Here is a 14,564-nt window from a genome sequence, read left to right as displayed (position 1 = left end):
GTAGGGCAGCCATTTGCGTTGATGGTTCGATGCCCGGCTCTGACTGCCTAAAGCAGTGTCTAACCTTTCAAATGGCCATAACTCTGTGACCATGTTCTCTGATCAGCACAATGAAGCACTTGATTTTAGGGCTGTGGCCTGAAAATCTAGTGAGAGAAAAGCACGAGCCAGCCAGGAGTCGAACCTAGAATCTTCTGATCCGTAGTCAGACGCGTTATCCATTGCGCCACTGGCCCACTGCTCTGTGGAATGTTTCTCAACAAAGTCAACATTGGGGTGGGAGAATCTACCATGCCTGACTTCCTCTGGCAGAGGGACCTTTTGTGCCTTCCTCAGGCTACATCTCTCTACTTTTTTGCCAGGTGCTTTAAAAGCACTTGGACTACATTTGCACACACCACTACTGACGACCGTAAAGACGATTGGCTGCCTCTAGGCTGCCTCTAAGCCAATGGGAGACGTACCCATAAAACCAAAAGTCTGAACAGCATAAAAAACATACTCTGTACGCCGCAACCTCTAAAAACTGGAGGTTCACACATCTAGTAACCTCTCTCTCTCCCCCTTCTCTCTCTCTCACTCGTCCTTTCTCCCCCACTCCCCTCTATTCTCCCCGCTCTACTCTCTCCCCTCTCTCACTCTCCTTTTCTCTGTCTCTTTGGCAGGGGTCTGCCATTACAATATCACACCAGGGTCCACGTCAGACTCCCCCAGCGGCCACAGGAACACTGTTGCTCCAATCCTCAATAAACACCATTGTACAAACAGTGGTGTGCCGAAATAGCTCAGTTGGGAGAGCGTTAGACTGAAGATCTAAAGGTCCCTGGTTCGATCCCTGGTTTCGGCAGCATGTGGCTTTCCTTATAGGGGTGGCTGTGGCTCCGGTAGGGCAGCCATTTGCGTTGATGGTTCGATGCCCGGCTCTGACTTCCTACAGCAGTGTCTAACCTTTGAAATGGCCGTAACTCTGTGACCATGTTCTCTGATCAGCACAATGAAGGACTTGATTTTAAGGCTTTGGCCTGAAATCTATTGAGATAAAAGCACGAGCCAGCCAGGAGTCAAAGCTAGAATCTTCTGATCCGTAGTCAGACGCGTTATCCATTGCGCCACTGGCCCACTGCTCTGTGGAATGTTTCTCAACAAACTCAACATTGGGATGGGAGAATCTACCATGCCTGACTTCCTCTGGCAGAGGGACCTTTTGTGCCTTCCTCAGGCTACATCTCTCTACTTTTTTTTGCCAGGTGCTTTAAAAGCGCTTGGACTACATTTGCACACACCACTACTGATGACCGTAAAGACGATTGTCTGCCTCTATGTTGCTTCTAAGCCAATGGGAGACATACCCATTAAACCCAAAGTCTGAACGGCATAAAAAAACATACTCTGAACGCTGCAACCTCTAAAAACTAGAGGTTCACACATCTAGTAACCTCTCTCTCTCCCTCTCTCTACCCCCTCTCTCTCTCCCCCTTCTCTCTCTCTCTCTCCCCTCTGACTCGCCCTTTCTCCCCCACTCCCCTCTCTTCTCCCCGCTCTACTCTCTCCCCTCTCTCACTCTCCCTTTCTCTGTCTCTTTGGCAGGGGTCTGCCATTACAATATCTCAACAGGGGCCACGTCAGACTCCCCCAGCGGCCACAGGAACACTGTTGCTCCAATCCTCAATAAACACCATTGTACAAACTGTGGTATGCCGAAATAGCTCAGTTGGGAGAGCGTTAGACTGAAGATCTAAAGGTCCCTGGTTCGATCCCTGGTTTCGGCAGCATGACGCTTAACCTTATAGGGGTGGCTGTGACTCTGGTAGGGCAGTCATTTGAGTTGAGGGTTCGATGCCCGGCTCTGACTGCCTAAAGCAGTGTCTAACCTTTCAAATGGCCATAACTCTGTGACCATGTTCTCTGATCAGCACAATGAAGCACTTGATTTTAGGGATGTGGCCTGAAAATCTAGTGAGAGAAAAGCACGAGCCAGCCAGGAGTCGAACCTAGAATCTTCTGATCCGTAGTCAGACGCGTTATCCATTGCGCCACTGGCCCACTGCTCTGTGCAATGTTTCTCAACAAAGTCAACATTGGGGTGGGAGAATCTACCATGCCTGACTTCCTCTGGCAGAGGGACCTTTTGTGCCTTCCTCAGGCTACATCTCTCTACTTTTTTTTGCCAGGTGCTTTAAAACCGCTTGGACTTCATTTGCACACACCACTACTGATGACCGTAAAGACGATTGGCTGCCTCTAGGCTGCCTCTAAGCCAATGGGAGACGTACCCATAAAACCAAAAGTCTGAACGGCATAAAAAACATACTCTGTACGCCGCAACCTCTAAAAACTGGAGGTTCACACATCAAGTAACCTCTCTCTCTCCCCCTCTCTCTCTCCCCTCTCACTCGTCCTTTCTCCCCCCCCCTCCCCTCTCTTCTCCCCGCTCTACTCTCTCCCCTCTCTCACTCTCCTTTTCTCTGTCTCTTTGGCAGGGGTCTGCCATTACAATATCACACCAGGGTCCACGTCAGACTCCCCCAGCGGCCACAGGAACACTGTTGCTCCAATCCTCAATAAACACCATTGTACAAACAGTGGTGTGCCGAAATAGCTCTACCCAGCCCCTGAAAGACTGTAAGGGGCTTCATTAACTGACCATTCACGGGGCTTCGAGCTTCATTAACTGACCAATCACAGGAGGGGGCTTCATTAATCCACCATTCACGGCACTCCAGGCTTCATTAACTGACCAATGACGGAAGCTGGGGAAGATCCCGGCTTCTTTAACTGGCCAATGGCATGACTTGACGCAAGTTCACGGCAGCCATCTTGCTTTTAATTTACATGGGCGAGTGGACATTTAATGCAAATAAATTAATTATAGGTCCAGCAAGCAAATCGTGATGGTCTGTTTGTGCTCAATGGGTCACAATAACAATCCGATTTTAGGTGTTGTGTTTTGTATGACATTTTGGCCAGTAGTTTTATATCTATCTCAGCTTTTGCCTGATAGCACAAATGCTAACAATGGCGACCACAACGTTAGCAGCATTTGATGACAGGTTAGTGGTTACCATAGCAACGTACAGTGTGCGCAGACTTAACGTGAGTTGTTTACCACAGAAACACACGATGTAACATTATAAACTCATGTAACCTTGTGTGTCTAGATTGCCCGTTTTTTATTTGACCAAGGCAGACCATGCTAACGGTGTTAGCGTGTTAGCATCACACAGTTTACAGGCTCAGTGTTGCATTACTAGAATACTTTCAAACATGACAATCCAAACGTTTTTAATGTGAGATGTTCTGGTGAGTTGGTGATCACAGAGGATTGTGTATTATATCAACCTGGGATTTTTATAATAGGCTATAAATTGTGTGCCATCTCTTACAGGCTGTCCATGCTAGACAAATAGCCTATAATAATTAAATCTAGAAGCTTGTAGATTGGCTATTTTCACATAGCAGATTTGGTCTATTAACACGTTATTATTTTTTGTTCCACCCTGCCTGTAATAGTTCACCCAACACTGTGAGCTTGTAGATCGGTTATTTTCACATAGCTCTGATGTAGGCTATATTTATTTTGGGGACCACTTGGAACTGACTTAAGGACCCCTGGGGGTCCCCTGACCCCAATCAAATTTTCAATGACTCATAGCCATTAATGACAGGTGCATGGGACATTCACCTAGAATCTAGGTGAATGTCCCATTTTACCCATTATAAAATATTGCCTAGTTTGCCATTATCTAGGTCCTAGATAATGGCAAACTAGGCAACATTTTATAATGGGTAAAATTAGTTTGATGCTGTATATAGGCCAAATGCTACAACAGTTAGAAATGTATTGCTCCTATGCTCTGTAGAAGATAGGGCAGATCAATTTGGTTCCATTTGTATACTCTTACTTATACTATAATATTAATAATAACCTAACATGTTTCATATATTTTTTATATTGCACAGTATTTTTGCACACTTTGCATGTTTGTACAACAATGCACATTTACTTGTGTTAAACCTGAAAATATATGTTTAAAAGAATGTTATTACATCGTTGTGTTGAATTTTGTTCCAGGGCTTAGTTATGTATTGGTTAATAAGTAGTGGTGCATGCTTTAAACTTGGGTTTTACAAAATGGGACTTAAAAAACTGAAGAAATTATCAAACATTGTGTGCTGGAAGGGCTTGTCAGTTCCTTAAAGCAGGAAGCAAGGTGTTTATGCAAAGACAGCAGATATCGCTATAACTATTATGTGAGCATGCTGATTAATATCAACGTTCAGTAAACGCATACTTGACTCCCTGCAGTGAAAAATAATTTGGTTGACTGTAGCAGTTACTCGAAATCACTCTGAATCCAATGCTAAAGGTTTGCCATTCACTGCTGTCATAAGTCTACTCAATATCGTTTTGTTTTAAGCGGGGCTTGAACCGGTGACACTGGGACCCCGAGCTTGGATCCGTACTTCCCCTTCCTAGAAGCTAGTTTTAACATTTCAGTGCTTTTTGAAAATATTCGGATACATTATCGCTTGCAGCAGGATTGTACATGAAGCTGAGTTAGAATTGCACCCTTTCCCTTCCTTTTCTCTCTCCTTTTCTCTCCTTTTCTCTTCTTTCTTCTCTTTTTCTTCTCCCCCCTTCTTCCCCCTCCATTTTTCTTCTTCCCCCCCTCTTACAGTCTAATGTTCCCCAGCTTTAGCTCAGTTGGGAGAGCGTTAGACTGAAGATCTAAAGGTCCCTGGTTCGATCCCTGGTTTCGGCAGCATGTGGTTTTCCTTATAGGGGTGTCTGTGGCTCCGGTAGAGCAGCCATTTGCGTTGATTGTTCGATGCCCCGCTCTGACTGCCTAAAGCAGTGTCTAACCTTTCAAATGGCCATAATTCTGTGACAATGTTCTCTGATCAGCACAATGAAGGACTTGATTTTAGGGCTGTGGCCTGAAAGTCTAGTGAGAGAAAAGCACGAGCCAGCCAGGAGTCGAACCTAGAATCTTCTGATCCGTAGTCAAAAGCGTTATCCATTGCGCCACTGGCCCACTGCTCTGTGGAATGTTTCTCAACAAAATCAACATTGGGATGGGAGAATCTACCATGCCTGACTTCCTCTGGCAGAGGGACCTTTTGTGCCTTCCTCAGGCTACATCTCTCTACTTTTTTTTGCCAGGTGCTTTAAAAGCGCTTGGACTTCATTTGCACACACCACTACTTACGACCGTGAAGACGATTGTCTGCCTCTAGGCTGCCTCTAAGCCAATGGGAGACGTACCCATAAAACCCATAGTCTGAACGGCATAAAAAACATACTCTGTACGCCGCAACCTCTAAAAACTGGAGGTTCACACATCTAGTAACCTCTCTCTCTCCCCCTTCTCTCTCTCTCTCCCCTCTCACTCGTCCTTTCTCCCCCACTCCCCTCTCTTCTCCCCGCTCTACTCTCTCCCCTCTCTCACTCTCCTTTTCTCTGTCTCTTTGGCAGGGGTCTGCCATTACAATATCACACCAGGGTCCACGTCAGACTCCCCCAGCGGCCACAGGAACACTGTTGCTCCAATCCTCAATAAACACCATTGTACAAACAATGGTGTGCCGAAATAGCTCAGTTGGGAGAGCGTTAGACTGAAGATCTAAAGGTCCCTGGTTCGATCCCTGGTTTCGGCAGCATGAGGCTTTCCTTATAGGGGTGGCTGTGGCTCCGGTAGGGCAGCCATTTGCGTTGATGGTTCGATGCCTGGCTCTGACTGCCTAAAGCAGTGTCTAACCTTTCAAATGGCCATAACTCTGTGACCATGTTCTCTGATCAGCACAATGAAGCACTTGATTTTAGGGCTGTGGCCTGAAAATCTAGTGAGAGAAAAGCACGAGCCAGCCAGGAGTCGAACCTAGAATCTTCTGATCCGTAGTCAGACGCGTTATCCATTGCGCCACTGGCCCACTGCTCTGTGGAATGTTTCTCAACAAAGTCAACATTGGGGTGGGAGAATCTACCATGCCTGACTTCCTCTGGCAGAGGGACCTTTTGTGCCTTCCTCAGGCTACATCTCTCTACTTTTTTGCCAGGTGCTTTAAAAGCACTTGGACTACATTTGCACACACCACTACTGACGACCGTAAAGACGATTGGCTGCCTCTAGGCTGCCTCTAAGCCAATGGGAGACGTACCCATAAAACCAAAAGTCTGAACAGCATAAAAAACATACTCTGTACGCCGCAACCTCTAAAAACTGGAGGTTCACACATCTAGTAACCTCTCTCTCTCCCCCTTCTCTCTCTCTCACTCGTCCTTTCTCCCCCACTCCCCTCTATTCTCCCCGCTCTACTCTCTCCCCTCTCTCACTCTCCTTTTCTCTGTCTCTTTGGCAGGGGTCTGCCATTACAATATCACACCAGGGGCCACGTCAGACTCCCCCAGGGGCCACAGGAACACTGTTGCTCCAATCCTCAATAAACACCTTTTTACAAACTGTGGTGTGCCGAAATAGCTCAGTTGGGAGAGCGTTAGACTGAAGATCTAAAGGTCCCTGGTTCGATCCCTGGTTTCGGCAGCATGTGGCTTTCCTTATAGGGGTGGCTGTGGCTCCGGAAGGCAGCCATTTGCGTTGATGGTTCGATGCCCGGCTCTGACTGCCTAAAGCATTGTCTAACCTTTCAAATGGCCATAATTCTGTGACCATGTTCTCTGATCAGCACAATGAAGGACTTGATTTTAGGGCTGTGGCCTGAAAGTCTAGTGAGAGAAAAGCACGAGCCAGCCAGGAGTCGAACCTAGAATCTTCTGATCCGTAGTCAGACGCGTTATCCATTGCGCCACTGGCCCACTGCTCTGTGGAATGTTTCTCAACAAACTCAACATTGGGATGGGAGAATCTACCATGCCTGACTTCCTCTGGCAGAGGGACCTTTTGTGCCTTCCTCAGGCTACATCTCTCTACTTTCTTTTTGCCAGGTGCTTGAAAAGCGCTTGGACTTCATTTGCACACACCACTACTTACGACCGTGAAGACGATTGTCTGCCTCTAGGCTGCCTCTAAGCCAATGGGAGACGTACCCATAAAGCCAATAGTCTGAACGGCATAAAAAACATACTCTGTACGCCGCAACCTCTAAAAACTGGAGGTTCACACATCTAGTAACCTCTCTCTCTCTCCCCTCTCACTCGTCCTTTCTCTCCCCCTCCCCTCTCTTCTCCCCGCTCTACTCTCTCCCCTCTCTCACTCTCCCCTTTTCTCTGTCTCTTTGGCAGGGGTCTGCCATGACAATATCACACCAGGGGCCACGTCAGACTCCCCCAGGGGCCACAGGAACACTGTTGCTCCAATCCTCAATAAACACCTTTTTACAAACTGTGGTGTGCCGAAATAGCTCAGTTGGGAGAGCGTTAGACTGAAGATCTAAAGGTCCCTGTTTCGATCCCTGGTTTCGGCAGTATGTGGCTTTCCTTATAGGGGTGGCTGTGGCTCCGGTAGGGCAGCCATTTGCGTTGATGGTTAGATGCCCGGCTCTGACTTCCTACAGCAGTGTCTAACCTTTGAAATGGCCATAACTCTGTGACCATGTTCTCTGATCAGCACAATGAAGGACTTGATTTTAGGGCTGTGGCCTGAACTCTTTTGAGATAAAAGCACGAGCCAGCCAGGAGTCGAACCTAGAATCTTCTGATCCGTAGTCAGACGCGTTATCCATTGCGCCACTGGCCCACTGCTCTGTGGAATGTTTCTCAACAAACTAAACATTGGGATGGGAGAATCTACCATGCCTGACTTCCTCTGGCAGAGGGACCTTTTGTGCCTTCCTCAGGCTACATCTCTCTACTTTTTTTTGCCAGGTGCTTTAAAAGCGCTTGGACTACATTTGCACACACCACTACTGACGACCGTAAAGACGATTGTCTGCCTCTAAGCTGCCTCTAAGCCAATGGGAGACGTACCCATAAAACCCATAGTCTGAACGGCATAAAAAACATACTCTGTACGCTGCAACCTCTAAAAACTGGAGGTTCACACATCTAGTAACCTCTCTCTCTCTCCCCCTCTCTCTCTCCCCCTTCTCTCTCTCTCCCCTCTCACTCGTCCTTTCTCCCCCCTCCCCACTCTTCTCCCCGCTCTACTCTCTCCCCTCTCTCACTCTCCCCTTCTTTATGTCTCTTTGGCAGGGGTCTGCCATGACAATATCACACCAGGGGCCACGTCAGACTCCCCCAGCTGCCACAGGAACACTGTTGCTCCAATCCTCAATAAACACCATTGTACAAACTGTGGTGTGCCGAAATAGCTCTACCCAGCCCCTGAAAGACTGTAAGGGGCTTCATTAACTGACCATTCACGGGGCTTCGAGCTTCATTAACTGACGAATCACAGGAGGGGGCTTCATTAATCCACCATTCACGGCGCTCCAGGCTTCATTAACTGACCAATGACGGAAGCTGGGGAAGATCCCGGCTTCTTTAACTGGCCAATGGCATGACTTGACGCAAGTTCACGGCAGCCATCTTGCTTTTAATTTACATGGGCGAGTGGACATTTAATGCAAATAAATGAATTATAGGTCCAGCAAGCAAATCGTGATGGTCTGTTTGTGCTCAATGGGTCACAATAACAATCCGATTTTAGGTGTTGTGTTTTGTATGACATCTTGGCCAGTAGTTTTATATCTATCTCAGCTTTTGCCTGATAGCACAAATGCTAACAATGGCGACCACAACGTTAGCAGCATTTGATGACAGGTTAGTGGTTACCATAGCAACTACAGTGTGCGCAGACTTAACGTGAGTTGTTTACCACAGAAACACACGATGTAACATTATAAACTCATGTAACCTTGTGTGTCTAGATTGCCCGTTTTTTATTTGACCAAGGCAGACCATGCTAACGGTGTTAGCGCGTTAGCATCACACAGTTTACAGGCTCAGTGTTGCATTACTAGAATACTTTCAAACATGACAATCCAAACGTTTTTAATGTGAGATGTTCTGGTGAGTTGGTGATCACAGAGGATTGTGTATTATATCAACCTGGGATTTTTATAATAGGCTATAAATTGTGTGCCATCTCTTACAGGCTGTCCATGCTAGACAAATAGCTATAATAATCAAATCTAGAAGCTTGTAGATTGGCTATTTTCACATAGCAGATTTGGTCTATTAACACGTTTATTTACGTTTTTTTTCCACCCTGCCTGTAATAGTTCACCCAACACTGTGAGCTTGTAGATCGGTTATTTTCACATAGCTCTGATGTAGGCTATATATAATGTGTATATTTATTTTGGGGACCACTTGGAACTGACTTAAGGACCCCTGGGGGTCCCCTGACCCCAATCAAATTTGCAATGACTCTTAGCCATTAATGACAGGTGCATGGGACATTCACCTAGATAATGGCAAACTAAACATTTTATAATGGGTAAAATGAGTTTGATGCTGTATATAGGCCAAATGCTACAACAGTTAGAAATGTATTGCTCCTATGCTCTGTAGAAGATGATCAATTTGGTTCCATTTGTATACTCTTACTTGTATTAATAATAACCTAACATGTTTCATATATTTTATATTGCACAGTATTTTTGCACACTTTGCATGTTTGTACAACAATGCACATTTACTTGTGTTAAACCTGAAAATATATGTTTAAAAGAATGTTATTACATCGTTGTGTTGAATTTTGTTCCAGGGCTTAGTTATGTATTGGTTAATAAGTAGTGATGCATGCTTTAAACTTGGGTTTTACAAAATGGGACTTAAAAAACTGAAGAAATTATCAAACATTATGTGCTGGAAGGGCTTGTCAGTTCCTTAAAGCAGGAAGCAAGGTGTTTATGCAAGGACAGCAGATATCGCTAACTATTATGTGAGCATGCTGATTAATATCAACGTTCAGTAAACGCATACTTAATTCCCTGCAGTGAAAAATAATTTGGTTGACTGTAGCAGTTACTCAAAATCACTCTGAATCCAATGCTAAACGTTTGCCATTCACTGCTGTCATAAGTCTACTCAATACCGTTTTGTTTTAAGCGGGGCTTGAACCGGTGACACTGGGACCCCGAGCTTGGATCCGTACTTCCCCTTCCTAGAAGCTAGTTTTAACATTTCAGTGCTTTTTGAAAATATTCGGATACATTATCGCTTGCAGCAGGATTGTACATGAAGCTGAGTTAGAATTGCACCCTTTCCCTTCCTTTTTTCTCTCCTTTTCTCTCCTTTTCTCTTCTTTCTTCTCTTTTTCTTCTCCCCCCTTCTTCCCCCTCCATTTTTCTTCTTCCCCCCCTCTTACAGTCTAATGTTCCCCAGCTTTAGCTCAGTTGGGAGAGCGTTAGACTGAAGATCTAAAGGTCCCTGGTTCGATCCCTGGTTTCGGCAGCATGGGGCTTCCCTTATAGGGGTGGCTGTGGCTCCGGTAGAGAAGCCATTTTGATTGGTGGTTCGATGCCCGGCTTTTTGCCAGCAGTGTCTAACCTTTCAAATGGCCATAACTCTGTGACCATGTTCTCTGATCAGCACAATGAAGGACTAGAATTTAAGGCTGTGGCCTGAAAATCTGCTCTGCGGAATGTTTCTCAACAAACTCAACTTTGGGGTGGTTGGATCTACCATGCCTGACTTCCTCTGGGAGAGGGATCTTTTGTGCCTACCTCAGGCTACATCTCTCTACTTTTTTTGCCAGGTGCTTGAAAAGCTCTTGATCAAAATTTTCACACACCACTACTGACGACCGTAAAGACGATTGGCTGCCTCTAGGCCAATGGGAGACTTAGCCATAAAACCCAGAGTCTGAACAGCATAAAAAACACTCTGAATGCATCAACCTCTAAAAACTAGGGGTTCAGGCCGCAACGCGGCCCACACATCTAGTAACCTCTCTCTCTCCCCCTTCTCTCTCTCTCCCCCCTCTCACTCCTCCTTATTTCCCCCCCCCTCCCCTCTCTTCTCCCCTCTCTACTCTCTCTCCCCTCTAACACTCTCCCCTTCTCTCTCTCTGTCTCTCTTTGGCAGGGGTCTGCCATTACAATATCACACCAGGGGCCAAGTCAGGCTCCCCCAGGGGCCACAGGAACACTGTTGCTCCAATCCTCAATAAACACCATTGCACCAACTGTGGTGTGCCGAAATAGCTCAGTTGGGAGAGCGTTAGACTGAAGATCTAAAGGTCCCTGGTTCGATCCCTGGTTTCGGCAGCATGGGGCTTTCCTTTTGTGCCTTCCACAGGCTACATCTCTCGACTTTTTTTGCCAGGTGCTTTAAAAGCGCTTGGACTACATTTGCACACACCACTACTGACGACAGTAAAGACGATTGGCTGCCTCTAGGCTGCCTCTAAGTAGTTTTACAACTACGTAAAATCAACTAAACTGCTAATAGCCTAATCATGATTCTGCTTCTATGTTACTGCCAACTGCCCTACATTGCAAACGCTTACAACATGCTTATTACAAATCCTTGGTGGTCTAGTGGTTAGGATTCGGCGCTCTCACCGCCGCGGCCCGGGTTCGATTCCCGGTCAGGGAACACTGTTTTGCACTATATGTATATCAACATTTACTACCAGTAAGACGCGCAAACGCGGGAAGCGAACGCAGCTCGTACATATTTGGGTTTTTTTAAGATTTATTTATAAATATTTATTATTTGCGTTCGTGTGTCTGTGCCCTTTGTGCCCATATATGGAGCTGAGTGATTTGTTTGTGATTGATGCAACACACTCCATATTTGGACGTAGCTCCATATATGGGCACAAAGGGGGGACACACGCATTCACGCATGCACGGACAGATATCATCTGCTAGGTCTCATAGTAAGTGCTCACTGAATTCGCAATCACTGCGTTCGCAATTACAAATTGTGTGTGCGTGCGTGCTTACTTGTATTAAGAAAATCGGACCCTTCTGAAGTGAGTGGTACTGTACTGGTAACTGTACTGTACTGTACTGTACTGTACTGTACTGTAGGCCAGTGTTTCCCAACCTTTTGTCTGCCAGGGCACACCTTTCATAGCCAAAAAATCCCAGGGCACACCACAGCTGCCCTACATTGCAAACGCTTACGACATGCTTATTACTACTCCCTGGTGGTCTAGTGGTTAGGATTCGGCGCTCTCACCGCCGCGGCCCGGGTTCGATTCCCGGTCAGGGAACACTGTTTTGCATTATATATCAACAATTACTATTACAAATTTTGCGTGCATGCGTACTTGTATTAAGACAATCGGACCCGCCCGAAGTGAGTGGTACGGTACTGTACTGTACTGTACTGTACTGTACTGTACTGTACTGTACTGTACTGTACTGTACTGTACCTTTTTTCTGCCAGGGCACACTTTTCATAGCCAAAGAATCTATATATATTGGGGGTGGGTGTGTGTGTGTTTATATATATATATATACTGTGTATATATATATATATACTTTTTCCACACACACACACACACCACTGCACAGCTGCTACAATGTATTTGAAACCAGAACAAAATATTTGTTCTCATATACACAAGATGGCAAGTTTTAACACAAATATTTTTAATATTTAAATATATTTTATTTCCTGACCTACCAATGCGAATACAATTGCTTTCATCACGTCACGCATGATCACCAAAGTTTGAGTGCATGCAGTGCACATTGCACACACAGAAAGTCACTTTCTGACTTCACTGCTAGTGTCGCTCGCAATCTGGACACACTGAATCACACATGTTTGTTGACCCCAGTCGGGTCCTACTAAGGAAAGAAATACTTCTCCCTAAAGTTTCCATAAAGTTCACTTGAAATATTTAGTTAGTTTTAGAAACGTATATAATTATAAATTAAACAGCAAACGTTATTATGAAACATTAAGGACCTGGCACCTGGCTACTCTGCTTCTCTCTTCTCAGATTCGGCACAAACAAGGGACTAAATTATTTTCGCTCCTATGCCACCAAAATGTGGAACGCCCTACCAACAGTCATTAAGACATGTGAATCCCTTGACTCATTCAAAACCGCTCTCAAAGGGCACCTACGGATGGCTGCAATTCGAAACTGGCCTCTGTAAAATCTGAATCCCCCCCACCGCCCCCCCCTTTTCCCCTCACTGTATATGTATCCTTTCCCTTTTTGTTTCCTACATGATGAATTCCTGTTCTGTTCTTTAACTACATAGAAGTGTCTATTTGTATGTCTCTAAATGTTTTGATGAATTGAACAATGTGGACCCTGTTGTAAACAAGTGTAATGCTTAATTGGGTCGTCCACTCACAGTTAACAGTCTCTGTATTGAGTTTGTGCTTAAAATGTACTGTAATTCTACAAACTGTTAATAAATACTTCAATCAATCAATCAATCTCGTCTCGTCTGCCGTTACTTCTCGACATGCAGTGGAGTTCAGCTGTAGCTCCACCCTGGCGAATTGTAAGCCCATCACTGCCGCTTTTGCAATACAGTGTGGGCTTGTAGGTCAGCTTAAAAGACAACAGCAAAGACTTATATAGGTGAAACTTTTGCCTCATTTGCTCAACTGCAGGAAAAATATAGACTCCCTAGGAGTAAAATTTTTAGGGTTCTACAGGTTAGGAACTACATCCATAACTTTTCTCCCACTTTTGAGAGAGCTACACCTTCATCCCTAGATAAGTTCCTGTACTAATTATTCTGGGTATGTCAGACTCTATGCCTATGTTGACGAGAGCACAGAAACAACTCTTCTCATATGGTCTGATTACAGCGAAAAAACTAATTTTGACGCACTGGAAAAAGGAGAAGGCTCCTGCATTTAAGCATTGGCTAAATTAAATGACTATTACACTTCATCTTGAGAGAATAAGGTATTTCCTGAGGAACAGGGAGAGACAATTTGATAAGGTTTGGCCTTGTCCATTACTTGAGTAGAAACAATTAATAGACAGGATACCACTGATATGGTTGACTGTACGACATTTTCTTTTCAGATGTTTTCAATTTTTCAAATTATTATTACTATTTCATTCTATAGTATGCGGTGTCACTAAGCAGCATGGGTGGGAGGGTTGAGGGTTTTCTTTCTCTTTTTTGTCCTTTTCATTTTTAGTTTTCTATAAAATAAAAATGTAATTATATCACAATGTTTAATCTACAACAATTTATAAGCCGTTCTCAATAAAAAACCTATTTGACAAAGAGCAAAAAGCAGGCTGGAATGCACAGAGGCAAGCAGTGGTTTTTTTATACAGTACGTGCCAGGAGAGTAGGTGCATGATGTCCCCATGTAAACTAAGCCATGCATTAGCATTTCTATGTCCGAGGGTCGTTAGACTGGTGGGGATGGGCAACAACAACCGCAGGCAGCTCAGTATCTATTTCTATCGGGGGAGGGTCGGGTTACTTTTCTTCCTGGAAAATAAAAACGTCTGGGTTTGCGAGGCTACTTTGTTCAAATCAAACGGCCATTTCCGCGGCACACAGGTTGGGTGTCACTGCTGTAGGCTACTGTACTGTACTGTACTGTACTGTACTGTACTGTACTGTACTGTACTGTACTGTACTGTACTGTACTACTGTTACAGCTAATGCTTTTATTTTGAAGGTGATGGGCATTTTGGGGGAACAGCTGAGGT

The 14,564-nt window shown here is 45.1% G+C and overlaps 1 protein-coding gene across 1 annotated transcript in view; it reads right to left on the bottom strand.

Moving 5' to 3' along the window:
- eogt (EGF domain-specific O-linked N-acetylglucosamine (GlcNAc) transferase) overlaps positions 1-14,564 on the bottom strand; it is a 102,210-nt gene that overhangs the window by 75,147 nt on the left and 12,499 nt on the right. The window lies entirely within an intron of this gene.

This window comes from Protomyctophum bolini (genome assembly GCF_963924005.1).
Source record: "Protomyctophum bolini genome assembly, chromosome: 2".
In the NCBI taxonomy this organism is placed as follows: Eukaryota; Metazoa; Chordata; class Actinopteri; order Myctophiformes; family Myctophidae; genus Protomyctophum; species Protomyctophum bolini.
This window is presented reverse-complemented; position numbering and strand designations above follow the sequence as displayed.